At 40.1% G+C, this 17,680-nt stretch overlaps 2 pseudogenes; both read left to right on the top strand.

Moving 5' to 3' along the window:
- The first annotated feature begins 1,682 nt into the window (after window positions 1-1,682).
- Window positions 1,683-12,232, top strand: LOC147422199 (uncharacterized; annotated as a pseudogene).
- A 3,849-nt stretch (window positions 12,233-16,081) lies between these two features.
- Window positions 16,082-16,647, top strand: LOC147422198 (uncharacterized; annotated as a pseudogene).
- Window positions 16,648-17,680: the final 1,033 nt, after the last annotated feature.

Here is a 17,680-nt window from a genome sequence, read left to right as displayed (position 1 = left end):
CGCATGTCTCAAGAAGAATGGATGACTTATACATGTATAATCGAAGTTCTAATGATGCAAAAGAACCGGATCACTATGGAAAGTCACTTCTACATATGTGCAATAGTATTGGAATGCTCATTGCAAATGGTGTATCTCTATGGCAAGGCACCAATGACTTTACATGTAGAAAGCACAATGGTGATAGCGTGATTGACTATATGTTGTTCTTGGAAGCCACTCTGGAATGCATACAAAGCTTTACACTTGGTGAATGGAATCCGGAATCGGATCATAGGATGTTATGTATTGACCTCAAGTGTGGTAAACGGCCTGAGCATGTAGCCTCCAATCATGATGTGAATCATTTGTACCTATGTTTAGACTTCAAACAAGCACTTATATATGCTCATATGGTGGACCAAATGTTAAGCATGATAGAGCATCAAGAGAGCCCAACATTAGAATGCAAGTGGAAAGTTTTCAAAGAAGTAATTTTCTCTTGTGCGAAGGAATGTTAGCCATCATCTATGACCGGCTTGATGCAAAATTTGATGCATGACTTGATAAAAAACTTTCCTTAAATTCATCCCACACATGTAACTGATCGTTACAAGTAATCAGCCCGAGTTAGTTTCTCCCCCCCCCCCCCCCCCCCCCCCTCTCCCCCCTAAATATGATACCCCTCTCCCTTATTTTTAAGCTTGCGAGATAAATTGTTGGGGGCCTGCCCCTAACTTATACGCTTATGTAACTTGTAAAAAAAAACCCCTCCCCTACACTTACGTGGTGCGGTAAGTTTTCCATGATGAATCCCTCGGGATCACAAATATGGATCCTTGTGGTCGCATGGGAAACACTTCAAAGTGCAACGGATTGATGAAAAAAGGGTCACTTTCAACAGTGGTGTTAGGGCAAGCTTTTTCCAGAAAGTAGGAGTAGTGCCAAGGATGATAACACAGAGACTAGCCAACTTAAATACCTTGGCTACATCCAAGACATCTTGAAGATTAGCTTTAGAAAGTTTAATATGTTTATCTTTGATGTCAAGTTGTTCAAAGTTATTACCAATGGCCCTAATGCAACTGTGCATAAAGACAAGAGTGGATTGATTAAAGTGAACTCTAGGCGGGTGTGGACAGATGTGCGGGATACATTCGTACTTCCATAGTATTGTGAACAAGTTGTGTTCATACACGATCCACGATAGACAAAAAATGATGAGAATGTCTAACTTCCTGTTGGCTCTGTGTTGTTCAAGTTGCTCCACATAGCAAGCAAGTGTGTGAAGGATTGGACGTTGTGGTCAAAGAGGTGATTCATGAACAAAGCGGAGGACCGACAGAAACTTTAAGCTTAGATTTTGAGGTGGATGTCAACAGTGAGCAATTGTTTGAACCTAGAGATGAGGTGTCAAATACTGAAGCTGACGCGGAGAGCAACAAAGAAGTGGAGTTCGATGACGAAGGTGCAAAAGTACAGATTGAGATAGACATCTTTGGTGCATCAGATCTCATAGAGGATGAGAGATTAACTAATGATTTTTACTAGGAACTCTTTTGTAAAACTCTTTTTATTAGTCTACAATACACTTTAGATTCATTCATTTATGTAGCAGCTTCATTGATTTGTTATTTGTATTGATTGAGCATTTCTTCTGTAAACTAACATATTTTGTGGGTGTTATTTGTGTATGATTAGACATGGCCGATGGCGATGAGCCATACTCTCCTAGTTTTAGTTTTCCTGTCACTTCGGTTGGCATGTCACCCAAGCAGATGGGCTCGTTTTTGTCTCAATTCACACCAGAGCAGATCGTAATGGCACAGTACCTTTGGGTAGCAGGTCCCTCTAGACCTACTACGGTCGACCCTACGCTCGGGACTAGTGTGGTCCCTATATCGAGCAGCCCAACACCTCAGTCTAGTGTGGCCCCTACGCCTAGGATTCGTGTGCCCCTTACATTGAGGGGTGGTTCATCCTTGAGACGAGGTAGGAATTAATGTGGAGGTGGTGGTTGTTGTGGTAGCAGCTCTATTGATGCGTCCACACCATTGAGAGAGCGTCCACCACTCTCTTCAGTAGATAATTCACCGATTGGCACACTATGTACACCTTGGGGATCACACGAGCATGATCCTAGCAAGGTGTACAAGAGTAGGGATGGGGCTGTTGTGGCGGAGAGGGTCGGAAAGGCCATGAGAAATAGGATTCGACAGCTCTGTATGATGCAATTTGGTCACTTTGTGATGGAGGTTTGGGATAACCTCGATCTTGAAAGAAAGAATTACATCGTTGAGGCCATTCGAAGAGAGTATAGGCCAGCAGAGGGGTACGATCCAGTCTCAAACCCCTGGATTTTGAGTGTAGCAAAGTCCACAATGTCACACCATTGGTTAGAGGCAAGAGACAGGTACAATGATGATAGTCCCAAGCTGGCATGGTTGGATGCAGAGGAGTGGGCGGGGATTGCACTAGAGACACAAGACAATCCTGAGAGATTTCAGCAGCAGAGAGATGCAGCCAGAGATGTTTGGAATCTGCTAGAGCGTCACATTTTGGGAGTGGAGGCTACGATATGCTTCGACATGAGTTTGTAAGTATTATATGTATGCTTTAAATTATTGAAAATATATATGTTATTTGAAGATTTATTTAATGAGTAAACCATAATTTTGCAGGAAGTTTCTGTGAAGAGCCCTTCGAGATGCCGAGAGGAAAACTATGGGTACAAGCATGGACTTGTGGTCCTTTTGACCCAGCTCTGTAGGAGGAGAGAGTGGACCTCAACTGGGAAGCATTGACATGAGGGTCTTCTCACTCAATGATTGTTTGCACATGTACAATTTCATAGTGCTTATGTTTATGGTTTATGGTTATGTTTATGGTATGACAGAGATGTTATGCTTAAGGTTTGGTAGTCAAGTTAAGGTTATGGTTTTTCTATGATGGTATGCTAATCATGTGATGGTTATGGTTATGATTATGATTATGGCTATGGTTATGGTTATGATTATGGTTATGGTTATGGTTATAGCTATGGTTATGGTTATGGTTATAGTTATGGTTATGGTTGTGCAATGATGGTATGGATGTTATGGTTATGGTATGACAAGCAAGTTGTGGTAATGGTTATGGTATGGCAAACAGGTTCTGTTTATGGTTTTGCAATTTTTGACTCATGTTTTAATTTGGTTATAAAATCTTTATGTCGTTATGCCATGATCAATCTTTTGTTTTTGTGGTTATATTATTCTTACAATTTTGCTAGTTGCCATACCCTCGCTCTTTAGCGTCAACTTGTAGGTGGAGTGCGGTTGCTTGTGCACTCTTTCTTTGGGCAGAGAGGGTTGTTTTCTTTTGCTGAGGTACATGCAGCATCAGTTTCCAGCCCTCTTTGCCCAACAAAATTTTGCAGGGTTGGTCGTCGGTACAGAGTACGGTATAATCATTGGTACACACTTCGGAAGAGGCGTCGGAATATGCGTTGGAATTTCCTTATAATTATCGGCGGTTATTTCATTGCGTATTTCGACGCTCATTTCATAATTTATTCCGACCCATAATATACCGGTACTTATACCGATGTCATGATACCGATGTCTCTTTCGAGGCCTATTTTAGTGCTTTCTAGTTTTAAAACTAACTTTATTTTGTCAGTGTATGCGCCAATTTTTGCGCGCCGTGTTGTAGTCCGGGGTGGACATCGCCTCCAGTGGACCCGAGTCTTGAGGTGGTGAGAACAAGCAAAGAAATAAAGATTATTTCTAGCTAGTTAACCCTAAACCATGAGTGTCATAGGTTTATTTTTGTTATTTGTAGGCATGGCCATCCTACACCTACTCTACTCAGATTCCTCCACTGATCGTAGATCTAGACCTACAGAGGGCTCTCTCTTTACAAGACCAGTACCTCCGCTCGATGAAGGGATTGTTTGGTTGCTACACTTAGCAGCAGCTTGCAACCTACGGTCTTTCTCCGCAGTCCACACCATGGGGGAGTCAAGGAAGGGCTCCTTACATCCAAAGCCTTGCACCAGTGGCACCTCAGTCTATGGCCCCTTATTATCGTTATCCTCCCCTTCCATCGTAGGGTCCCACTCCCATGTCATCTCAAGGTTCCACTCCCATGGCATTACAGGGTCCTACGCCACTCCATTCCAATCCTGCTTTGTTAGAACAACGTCGACGTACTTCCACTAGCGGAGCGCGTTGACACTCGTCTCAAGGTAGCGAGCACCGGGAGAGACGAAGCGGTGGAGGATCTTGTGGCTTTGCTTGTTTTGGTAGTGGCATGGGAATGGAGTCCCCTATTTCAAAGCGTGCCGCCCCTGACACAGAGGACGAGGATACAGGCGTACCCATGCCAAACACGCATGGGTGCTACTACAAGAGAGTAAAATATGGAAATATGGCGGGGAGGTGGAATTTGGTACAACACATGCCAGAGCACTTTGATGCCATCTTCAGATTCTTATACATTTGGCGTATAAGAATTGTTTTGTAAAGTTTAGAGACCAACTTCTCGATCATGCACCGATCAATATTTTTCACAATAGTGGTTGGAGGGTTACATACAAATATTTTTGAAAAATAAGCAGTCCAGTATACGACGCACAGTAGCCAACAAGGTTAGAGATCCAGAAAGGAGCTACTGCAATGGAAACATGGCAGATGCAAAGAGGGAGTGGGAGATGCAAGAAAAGAGCAATTAGGATGCAAAAACGGGCTCATCCTATAGACAACAACGTGAAGCTTGTTCCAGACAAACTCCCACACACTATGGCTCAGAAGGCAAAGTAGCCTGGAAGGAAAAATATGTAAGATTGATTAAATTACAACCTAAATTGGTGATTATAAAGATTATAGTTTATGATTTGTTATTGTTATTGCTAACTTAGGAAAATATCACTCTTACTCGACCAACCAGAGAGATGGTCAAGTATCGAGAGCGACATAGAAAATTTGATACTTGGCAATGGTTTTTTGAGAACAACCACATCTCTTGTGAGCAGTTTGACATAGTGGTTGAATCACTACAAGCGATAAGTTTAAACAAATAATTTTGTATCAATTGTTTTGAGCTGTTGATAATTGTTTAATTTGGTTTGGGTTTATGTAGGGTCAAGGTGATCAAATGTACGTGCCTTTGAATGACGATGAGAACGAGGAGGATTAGATAGAAAAGTATTTTTCCAAGGTTTTGTAAAGTCCCAATGTGGCATAATGTATATACAACTATTTTCATTTTATTTGTAACTTTTTTAAATAGTTGATCTTTTGCACATAAAATTGTCAAGGTAAAGTAAATTCAATTTCAATTCTTTGTTTTTTTTGTATACTCTTTCAAAAAACAATTGATTGCTTACTGTCCAAATGAGCACCTTTATTTTTGAATAGTCGTTTAGTAGTAATTAGCACGGTAATATACCCGCCCCTCTTTTGGGAGGGAAAGAAAAAATATCAGAGAAAAAAGATTTAGCAACCTTCAAGTTCTGTTCATGAGAGCACACAGTGAGTCCTTCTTTATTTTTCAAAAAGGGAATAAATCTTTGGCCTTTGTTTTTTAAAGGAGAGTGAATAATCTTGCCAGCCCAAAAGTCTCTTGTCCATAGGTGAGGCCTTAGCACATAAAAGCTCTTCATCTCCAAGATTGGCTTTCAGCTCAACTAGTTGGGGACTAGGAGGATTCCTAGGAGTTAGGCCTTTTTCTAATTTGTCAATTTGGCTCCTTATCATCATTCTTCTACTACTCCTAATTTCTTTAGCCTTAGCTTTATACTCAGTTAGCAGATTTTGAGTTTTCTTGACAACACAATCCCAAGCTTTAAAAGCAGAGGTATTACATGAGAAGGAGTTATCGAAAGTGTCTTTTATTCTCTCTTTGACAGTTGCTATGGAAAGAAGGGTTTTGACCGAAGTGAGGCCATCCTGCTTTATAGCTACATTCATCCTTTTTCAAATCAAAGATGATAGGCACATGATTAGCCATCATAATAGAGATTTCCTTGATGCAACTTACCTGCTGCCAAAATTCATTAAGCAGATCATTGCGCATGTATATTCTGTCCAGTCCTAGCTTTCGTGAAACTGAAACCATTTTTCTTGTTGGTCCAGATCATTCTAGCTCACTTGGAGATGTCCACCAATTTCAGCTTTAAGACTGCATTTTCCCATTGAATCTTTTCTTTGCCTCCTAGGGCTTGCCCAAGTTGACTCCACCTATCCTTGATTGTTTCTACCATATTGAAATCCCCTGCACAGATGCAAGGACTAGAAAGACTGGCCAGTTCTTCCCATATAGCAGCTCTTTCTCTTGTAGAGTTAGATGCATACAAGGAAACCAGAGTATATGCAAAAGGTTTGTCAAGGGTTATAGATACCCAATTACCATTAGTAGAGGACTGAACTTTAATAACTAAATTGGCATATTTTTTAGATATTCCCAATGCATCACTACCCTTGCCATTACAATGAGATGTGGTATACCACCTATATCTTGCACCCAACCTTTGTAGATTAGAGGATAATATTTGACCATTGGATTTAATCTCCTAAAGACATATAAAACCAGGTTTGACATTAGCTTCAAACAACCAGTTCTTGATGATTTGAGCTCTATTGGGATCTGTCAAACCTTTATAGTTAAAAGAGATAGCTCTGATATTAGGGCACTTCATTTTTTGCTATTCTTGGAAGCTTTATCTAGGGATACAGAGACTCTTGTAGGGTCCTTGCATACCTCTTTTTTCCTTTTAGTTGAGAAGGTGGGAGGCACATAAAAAAAGATAATAATTATTTGGGAGGTATTGCACATGAGTTACCTTAATATTCTTGTTCTCCCAGTTCTAAGTCATCCAAGCTTTCAGAGCTTCAAGGGAAGGTCTTGCACCATGAAAGAAACCTATGATAACTCTGTCTTGTAGCTCTAAGAGTTCCACAATTCCAGCTCCTCCTTGGTAGAGATAATAACCATGACTTCTTCCGTTGAGTTCTCAAACTCTTCATTCTGGTCTTTAGATGCTTTGCCTTGATCTTGAAGGTCCTCGTTGATAAGAAGCGACTCTTGACCCCCCTTATCACTTCTAATGGGTTCCATGGAACACAAAGCTATACCTTCTCTCAGCTGTTAATACTTTAATATTAGGATGGATTAGGCTTGAGGTAAATCTAGCATTAAGATTAAATTAAGCCTGCTCGTGAGACAAAGGGAGTGTACTGGTGGTTCTCATGTGTTTGATAGTAGCAACCCCCCATTGATAGAGTTTTTGGGAGGTATACTATCCATGGATGCATAGGAAGGTGGGGGATCTTAAAGTAACATTCCTATGGGGCTAAACATGACTAGGTGTGCAGGTGGAAAAGACAAAAAGGAGGGTTGCATTGGTTTGCCAATGGCAGAATCTCCTTGGTACAAAGTATTGAAAGGTACGATATAAGGAGATGATGTCGGGATGACAACATTTCTTATGTTGCTCGGCCTTGCTCGCACCATCCCATTGCACAATGCTTCCTAAAGCTCCATGGACCTCACACTTGCCCCCTAGGGGGAGGGGAGAGAAGGTGGGGAGGAACTTTTGGACAAGGGTAATGACAAGAGAGAAAGGGGGAAATATCTTCAAAGGGGGCGAGGTAACATGAAAACCGTAGAGAGCATTCACAGACGGGATCTGCACCCTAGGTCCGCTCAACCCGCGTCTCTATTAACACTGACTTTATGCACTTCAACACTTCAGGGCGAAGGAGTTTCGTGAACCCATCTAGGTGGAGATTATTATCTGATTGGATGTCCCCTTCTTACGGGAGGCCCTCTATTGGATGCCCCAGCTTGTGCTCTTCAAGAGTGGAAAGATACCAGTTGCAATTTTTGTAGAACTACCAAGTTGTACACCAAACTTTGTGACCTTACACCCTTTTGTAATCTTCTTTCCTTTCTTAGTATAATTCACCTTGCACTTTTTTGGAAAAAAAAGGTAGGAGATTTGTGCCCCCCCCACGCTCTAATCCAAGTCCCTTGTTCCCCATGTATTCCTCGTGGTCTTTGTACTCTTTTTTTCTCCCTCTAATATATTTCCCAATGTTTTGATGGGAAAAAAAATTGTAGGAGATACCGTAGGAGATCTTGAAGGTTGGAAAGAGGATCGGGCTCTTCACCAAATTCTAGAAGAGCAAGTCAATGACCTTGGCGCAAGGTCACAACAAAGTAAGGAAGGAGAGCACTATTGGTCCACCACACAAGTGAACCCTTGAGACTTCGTAAAGCGACAATGGAGAGTCCAAGACAAATTAGTCATAAGAGAACAAACCTATGAGGTAATCTTAGGATGTCCCCTTGTATTTTTTCTCCCTAGCTTCTTCGGACATTGTACCATGTATCTCAGACATCTTTTTTTCTTTGTAAGCTTCTTTGCTTTTCTAATGTATCATTGGATTTTATGGTTTTTTTTGTAAAAAGGTGGTGGTCAAGGCATAGTACAACTATGCTCATGCTTTTGTAAGATACTATTTTTGGGATAGTTGTGCGTACTAGCCTACACAAAATTGTTTTATATTGGTGCTTGCCAAGCTTAATTTTAAAATGTCAACCTTTTTATCAATGGATCTCTTTGAGAGTGGCCAGTGTTTGTGAGCCCTTATGCGCCCTCTCACCCTGTCCTTGATTGCCTATACACATTAAGCCCACCAAAGTCCAACTTGCCATAGTCCTTGATTGCAAGACTTTGATGCAAGATTGTTGAAATAAGAATAAAAACTATATCATGCCTACAAAATTCAATTTGGTTGTTGAGAACGAGTCTTTTATACAATGCTAAATCACATGACATTATATGAAAAAAATAAGTACTATTAGTGTTTGAAAGATTCCTAGAAGAAATTCATGTAGTGATAGCGTGATGCATTCACATGCAAATTGTGTGTGGTGTGATGTGCCCATCAAACAAAGAAAAGCCCAAAAAATGCATGGTGTGGAGTTGGTACAACTTGCTCCACATTTAATATAATCTCGACAAGACTGTGCCTCTCTCACACTGCTTTATGCGTCTCTAGTGTTAGAGTTGGACTTATGATTATTCTCCAATGTTACATCAACCCTTTAGTGAAAATAGTAGTTTAGAAAAAAAGTGCAATTACCTATAGCACTCTTGAATCATTCTCATCAATTGACTTGGAATCCAATGACTGTCAAGAATGTGATGATGGTCAATGTGTATAAATCTTCTTTTTACAACACAAAACACTATCATCAATGCAAATAAGCATGATTGATTAGACATATACCATATGACATGATGCACAATGCTTGGATGCACATCCATGATCTGATGAACTAGATTAGCTTCCATTTCAAGTCTTAGAGTTTTCTTGTCATGACCCAAGAGACAACATCCTAGCATAGAGATGATTCAAGACTTTTCAAGCTTTGTGAGGATACCACATTTGGCATACGTAAGGACCAAAGCACCTACAGCCATGGCGTGCTTTTTAACAACCAATGGAAAGAATTTAGAGTAAAAATAATCAAATATAGCCAAATTACCTCTAACATTTTCCATATGTGGGTTTTTCAAGTTTTAGAAAATAGTTTATTTTTAGCATTTCTAGGAGCTATTTGCAACTGCTAATATTGAGGGACTCCAAGGAAACCATAGCTTTGCATTGACCCAAGCATGGAAAATGTGTTATGTTGTTGCATTTGTCAAGACTAAGTAACCACTTAGTGCCTCTTGGTTGTTATGAGATGATTCTCTTACTTCCAAGTGAGGTTTAAGGTATGAAGTAGGATTCACTTGGTTGCAAAGAATATTTCCACTTAGTGCCTCTTGGTTGTTATGAGATGAATCTCTTACTTCCAAGTGAGGTTTAAGGTATGAAGTAGGATTCACTTGGTTGTTATCAAGCTTATGCTCTTACCTCTAAGTGAATATGGTGGATTACCTATATAATTCACTAGGTTGTGATCGAGCGAAAGCTCTTACTCTCCTAGTGAATATTAGTCATGCATAGTACTTGGGAGTCACATGGATGTTATTGAGCTCATGATCTTACCTCTATGTTGATATAGAAATTAGAGACCTCAGTTATTTTAGGGTCGATTGGTTGTGTTTCAGCAGTACCTGGTACCTCCAAGAGACATAGATAGTGGAATGTGAGATGACTCCATCACTCATCTAGGTTGTCTTGAGAAAACGCTCTTTACCACCTAGTAGCCAAGAATGATATATCCATTGGTGATATTCCCTAAAATATTATCTTAACACTATTCATTCATCATTTTAATTTAGCAAATCTTATCTATAATCTTTAATCTTTCTCATTGCGCTATTATGGTGAAAAATTATAATCACAATGTATCTATTGATTGTAGGATATATTTTGTTGAAGTCAGAAAGCATGGTGCGAGGAAAAGAGTGGTCGTATGTGGAGGAAAAAGAGAGAGGCAAAACAGTTTTGTTTTTGGAATGCAAACATTGTGGGCATAAGTGGCACGGCAATGCAACTCGCATCAAAGAACATTTATTCGGCACTAGTACCAATGTGAAAGAATGTGGAGCACCACCTAATGACATATGGGTCCATTTTGTAGGGTATGTAAAGAAATGCAAACAGGCAGGACTTCTTCCTAAGAGACAGAAGGGTATGATAGGTGCGTCATCTGTCAGCATAGAAGAAGTGAGTGTGGATCAAGAAGACATGCGAGCTATCCAAGGACCTTCAATGGGAACAACCGGAACACTTCAAAGTCCTTACACTTTTCCAAATGGTGCCATGGGAGGGATAGATGCTAGTCCCGGGACATCCAGCAGAGCTGGTATGCCTGGGACTCTACAGGCAGCATTCACTCAACAGGACATGCTCGAATTGCATCTAAAGTGGACACAAGCCTTCATGGCTTCTGGAATCCCATTTAATGTCATAAGAAATCCTATTTTCAAAGATGCCCTAATGTCAACTGCAAAAAAAGAATTCATCTATCCTGATTATAATACAATGCGAATAGAGTAGGTTGACAAAGTCAAGAGAAGTACATAAGCGATTCTCAAGCACAGTGCTTGACTTTGTTCCAGCATTTGGCTATAGCATAGCCCTCAACAAATGGACTAGTTGTGAGAAAAAACCATTGATTAATGTCATGGTAATTTGTCCCAAAGGTGCAATGTTTTTGGAGGCCGTTGATACCTCATTGAAAGAGAAGACATCTCTCTAGTTGACAAAGGTATTTGAGCAAGCTATTGCTTGATTAGGTGGACCGAAGAATGTGACAGCTATTGTTACAGATAATGCTTCAAACTACAAAGGAGCAGGTTTAGCCATTATGGAAAAGTACTCAAAAATTACATGGATTGGATGTGCAGCTCAAACCCTGAATTTACTCCTAAAGAATACGGGCAGAATATCATTCATAAAACAGGTTCTTATTGACGCCAATCACATAGTCAAGTTTATACGGGAACATCAGTTTACATATGCTTTATTTTGCTCCAAGTCTCCGAAAAAAGCACTTCAAATTTTCTATGCCACACGGTTCGCTACATCATACTATGTTTTGAATAATCTCATTGAAGTGCGAGCGGCTCTTACAAAAACTGTTGCAGATCACAGTTGGGAGGCTTGGCTCAGCAAGTATCCAAGCCATTGCAAAGCAACTCAAAAATGTGTGTCCTTGGTGCAATCTCCTCTCTTTTGGTGGAACATTGACAAACTTGTTGGGGTTAGTAAGACCTATGTGAAACTACTAAGGGTTGTCCACACATATAATTTTTTCATTGGTAAGGTTTATTGGATCATGCCTGAGGCGTTGCGTCAAACCAAAGAATACAACCACTACAGTGCAAGTAGAAAAATCACAGATCGTGCATCTTGTGGAAAAACATTGGGCTCAAATGCACACACCATTGCATGGTGTTGCATTTGTCTTGGATCCAAAGTTCCAGATGAGCGGACAAGCCTCCAACAAAGAGGTGATGAGAGACTTTAAAAACGTCTGCTCACAGTTGTTGCCAGGTGACAATGGCATGGATGTATTCCAACAGAGGGTGGATTATGCCAATAGGGAAGGAAATTTCGGAGATCCTTGGGTTCTTAATAGCATAAAAAATATTTCACGCTCAATATGGTGGAAATAATATGGAGGAGATGTAGTTGAGTTACAACACGTGGCGACCAGGGTGCTTTTGGTCGCGGCATCCAGTGGTAGATGTGGGCGCAATTGGTCTTCTTATGACTTTGTAAACTCAAAGCGCAAAAATCGCTGAAGTCCTAATCGTGCCGCAGACCTTGTGCACGTCTTTTGTAACATGCGTCTCCTTCATGCACCCACAAAGATAGCCACACATGCGACCAAAGTACACTTTGGAGTGCTTCAAACTCATGAAACTGTGGTGGAACAGAGATGTAGCGACGATGAGATGGAGTGGGAAGTGGCTACAGGATGTTCAGACAATGAAGAGGTTGATGACCTAGTGCCTATGATAGATGGAAAAATGTAAACATCTTTTCATGATAATGTATCTCACTTTTTCTCACTGTAGCTCCCTATTGAGCTATATATCTCACTTTTTGGATTTAGTAGCAACAAAGACAAGTATTAAAGAGAATTCGCATAAACATCAGTATTGAGGACTTTGCTTGGCAATCAAATAAAAAGACATTTCTTGACTCTCAACAAAGTCATCAATTAGCAACTCCAAAACAGATTCATTTCCATAAACATAGAGAGAATACAATGCATCTCAAGAGTATGAGGTAGAGAGTGTGAGCTGTAGACAACTAGAAAGCTCCAAAATCGAAATCGATAGAAAATGTATCGAACAACGACGCACGTTTTATAATATAAATCTAGTGTATTGATCGATATTGTATCGATCGATAAACTATTGATAGATACAATATTGATCGATAGTTTATCGATTGATAGATTATAAATTATTCAAGAATACCACGTATTTTATGATAATACACAAATAATTATGAGTTATTCGATATAAATTGCATTATCCGATCGAATAAATGTAGTACAGTTGATGATCACCACACGCCAACGTCTCCATGAAGTAGACTTAGTGCCGAAGGGGTTGGCACCATCACTTGCTAACCCAAGCCTCAAGTGTCAAGGCTCCAATCCAAACTCTATCCATTGAGTTTTGATGTTCCTCCATGCAGGTGAATCAGGAGGGACACGCATCATTCCATCATTTGAGTGGCAATGAGGGACACGCTCATTGCCGTATAGCATGCAATCGTTAAGGCATGCATGGATACGCTCATACTCTATTCGAAGTGCAGTGACATAAAATCTAGCTCGTCAACGATCTGAAGGCATGTGGTGATCTTATGGCAACATTTTCCCCTTCAAACTACAACAAACAAGCGTATTACTATTATTACTAGAAGATGGCACCATAAAGCTAGTGGATAGTATATAAAAGCCACGTTCCATACTTATAGAACTAGTGCATTGACACTTGCATTACTCCAACCAAATTTTGTCTGCAAGTTAAGGAATTCCAATGATGCTCGGAGCACCGAGTACCGTACACCATCGTAAAGAGGTGTTCAGGCACTTGCCATTAATCTATCCTCCGTTTTGGCAGCTCGTTTAGTGCAGGGCTGACAATCCTCCTCGCACACGTCACGTTGATGAGCTAGTAACTCATTACAAATGTCAAACATGTGCTCATCCTCTACGTCAAAGTGCGATGGAGAGGCCATAGGAGCTGTCGAAGTAGAGTCAATGGGAGGATCAGCATGCGATGCACCCAAATCGCCCAGTCACTCTTGCCTCTGCTGTTTGGCCTTGAGTACCGGTGCACCACCATCGAACACATACCAATGGGGCACCTCTTCAAGCAACGGGTGAGTCATGCTCTCATCTCTCTGAGCATTTTTTTGAGGATGCCAAAGCCCTTTGTTCTCCACCTGCTCCAATGCAATGCACCTCAAGCGAGGGATTGCCCCTTTGCACTTGACGCAAGGAGAATGGAGTTTTTCCTTGAGCCAACTATTGTACTCAAGGCCTCCAGGGGGGCCACGATCATCCTAGTCGATGTCCTGCACACGCGAAATGGTGTTTATTTAGTCATGTGTCCTAAAAAATAAATAATTAGAAAAGCCCTAAATTCCATTAAAAGAATTACATGAAGTTAAGTTCAAAGAGAATAAATTAAATGAGTGCTAAATTTTATTTTTAACTAAAAGAGAACTTAAAAAATACAAGTAATAAACATTTAATAGTACTACAAAATAAAGTATCCATAAAAATTTTTAAAAATCTTCATAAAAAATTTGAAAAGGCTAAAAAATGGAATAATGGTTAGCTAAGGGTAGATGGGGTGGTTTGTACCCCCCCTCCTCCTACAACCTCAGATTCGCATGTATCCATTTGAAATGACTAGCCGTGGTAATAGGTGCGGTAATAGTCATGGTAATACCCACGATAATGCCTGGCACCTAAAATAGGCAAGAAGGTAAAGTATGCCACGTTTTTTCTGCATACTCTGCTCTCCTTACTCTCCACCATCGCTCCCTCTCCAATCCCCCCCCCCCCCCCCCCCCCCCCTCTCCCTACACCTTCTCTCTCTACTCTATCTCAAGCACAACATCAACACACACACACACACAAACTATGTTGCATTTATTCGATCGAATACTGTAATTTATATCAAATAACTCATCATTATTCGTGTATTATAGTAAAATATGAGGTATTTTTGAATAACTTTAAATCTATCGATTGATACTCTATCGATCGATAGAGTATCAATCAATACGCTAGATTTATATTAAAAAAACACGCATCGTACTTCGATATGTTTTTTATCGATATCGATTTTTAAGCTTTTTAGTTGTCTACAGCTCACACTCTCTACCTCATACTCTCGAGCAGGTCAGCTTCGCATATTGGTAAGCAGCTTTTCTCTTCGAATTCGTTTTTTATACGTGAATAATTTAAATTTTACTTCCATGTGATTATATTACTGTATGTGTCTCTGATACGCCTTCGGGCCCTCTTAGTCACATAACAGTTTAAAATTTAGGATATAGAAATTACTATGGCTTGTCTGATTTTATATCTTACTTCCATAGTAATCAAGAAAAAAGTAGAAAACATTGACTCTTGTTCTGATATGCTTTGTATCACTCTTACTTGAGTCAATGTTTTAGAAATTTAGATAACACCGTACATTGTTTTGATATGCTTGTCGTCACTCATACTCTGTACGGTGTTTTAGGAGACCATTAGATAGCATGTGCATTTGTTTGATATGTCTCACGACACTCTTACTTTGTACGATGCTTTAGGTAAAATAAGTTCCAATGAAATGTGAGCTTACAAAAAACATACTTCTTCCTACGTCTAAGCCTTGGTTCTTACAACGGAAGAAGATACTCCTAGACACGATCTGTGTGAATAAATTTTTTATCTAGTGAGTCTTTAAGCTATACACTTTTCAATATACATAGTCATGGACCACATGATTCGTATATCTACATTGTAGATCTATATAATGAGAAGTGTAATATTTAAACTACTCCCCTCGTCATGATCTTCGGTTCTTACAACGGGAAGAGTTTCTCTCAGACACAATTTGTGAAAAAAAAACCATTATCTAATGAGCTACTATTTTTTATAGTGTCATCGTTCTCGATGTCTGGTTCGAATGTTTATACTTTGCTCTTACAACGGGAATAAAACCCTTGTGTCTGATGCTTAACACTTTCTTAGATCCTTACAATGAGAAGGATACACATGTGACACCATATTTTATGTTAATCTTTGTAATTTGTAAAATAATGCGTATTTCTATGACTTTGTCACATTCCTATTGATAATATCTCATACATGCGAGTTTTTTGATTCGAAAAATCATAACATATTTCTTTATGATATGAAAAATCATATTTAACATCATGCATAATCGTGCACATGTTCTTGTGTATATTAATCATAAATTACATTCATGTAAACCTGTGGTTTAGGGTTTAGGGTGATTGCCCAATGGTTGTGTTGTAAAGAATGACTACAATGTGTTGTATTACATGTCACTTATACTCCTGAGAAGTTTTGATTTTTTGTTTTTTTTATTTTAGCTTCTACGCACATCATGAGTACTACAGGCAAGATAAAAAAAGTTGAGCGCAAATATGTTGAAGAATTTGTATGCACTCATCTTTATGGATTACGAAGTGATCGCCTCCAGGAAGTCTCGCAAGAGTCCTCATACAAATCATTTTTGGATGAGTTATGTAGTGCTACATATGTAGCACTAGTTGCAAAATTTTGTGGTGCTTCAGGTGGGACTGAAGTCCTTACAGGTGGTCAGTTGTGGGCCACAATGTGAGTCGAATCATAGGGCAAGTTTGCAGAGTTGCAGAAAACCTTGACAAGCAAATTAAAGGGATGTCTGGCTTCATGGACCGCATGAAGGAAGTAGAGGTCCTCTACAGAAGCATGAAGCAACAAATAAAGAGATCAAGGATTGAAGAAGAGCCCAAGGATGTACCCGAAGTGCTTGCCGCTTCGGAAGTACCAATCTCTAGCAATGATCCAATGCCCCCCAACATGGGAAGTTTAGACCCATGCAACCGCGTCATCATGCACATGGGTTGCATTGAATTTCCACAAATGGCAAGCATTGGAGAAGGTAGATACGGCATGGTCACAGGGTGAAAGTCAACCATCAAACCGTCATATATAAATTTTACGCTGGCAAACTAATCAACGGTGATGGCTAGAAGAGTGCCAATGACATAGCGCTGCATAAAGCCACAATTATGAATATCACTCATAGTGGAATCATTGCTGCTCTGGGATTGGCGAGACACGCCACGCGAGCGCCCACCCTCATCTTCAAGATGTGGAATGGTGGAAACCTCGACCACTAGCTAGAGAGACTCCAAAAGGAGGGAAGAATGTGGCCATGAGCAAGGGTTTCAGAGACACCGAGGGGATCGTTGAAGGCATCAAGAAGAATATATGGCCTATCATTAATGGATTTCTCCGAACCTTCATCTTTTTGCACGCGAATAACATCACTCACAATGATGTTCATGGGAGTAATATCTTGTTGCATTTTGGATGGGCTGGAATATATGTAAGCGTATGTGATTGGGGTAGTGTAACCTTGATCCCCACAAAGAACACATTTCCAAAGTTGCCAAATTTTCTCCCATCGACAAGGGAAGCCTGGAGCAAGCAGGCTTCCCTTGGGGTAGTGTAACCTTGATCCCCACAAAGAACACATTTCCAAAGTTGCCAAATCTTCTCCCATCGACAAGGGAAGCCTGGAGCAAGCAATATTGGTGGGTGGCTCCCAAATGTATATCGACAAATCCTCTAGTCTTCATGCGTAGCCAAGATATCTACTCCCTTTGTAAATACATTCAAGAACTCCTTAAATATTTACCTAAGGATGATTAAACTAATTATATTGCTTTCCTCAGACGCTTTCAAGAAGTCCTGTGCACTTGTGTATCTACCAATCCCACCCAACGCAAGTCCTCACATGATCTCCTCAGCATGTTACAAGGCATTAAGCATGTTGGTCGCACACTCCCAGATAGTGCAGGCTTGAGGCATGATTGAAATTTGAAATCATACGTTGTTATTTGAAAACGTGTCTATACTTTGCAATGATACAGTTTTGTCTTGTCTCATGTCCATTGATTTGAAATTTCATGCTATTTTATTATATTGTTGTTGT

The sequence above is a fragment of the Adiantum capillus-veneris genome, chromosome 27 (genome assembly GCF_014529385.1).
Source record: "Adiantum capillus-veneris isolate H3 chromosome 27, ASM1452938v2, whole genome shotgun sequence".
Taxonomy (NCBI): domain Eukaryota; kingdom Viridiplantae; phylum Streptophyta; class Polypodiopsida; order Polypodiales; family Pteridaceae; genus Adiantum; species Adiantum capillus-veneris.
Note: the sequence above shows the minus strand (reverse complement) of the source record. Positions and strands in the feature narration are given on the sequence as shown.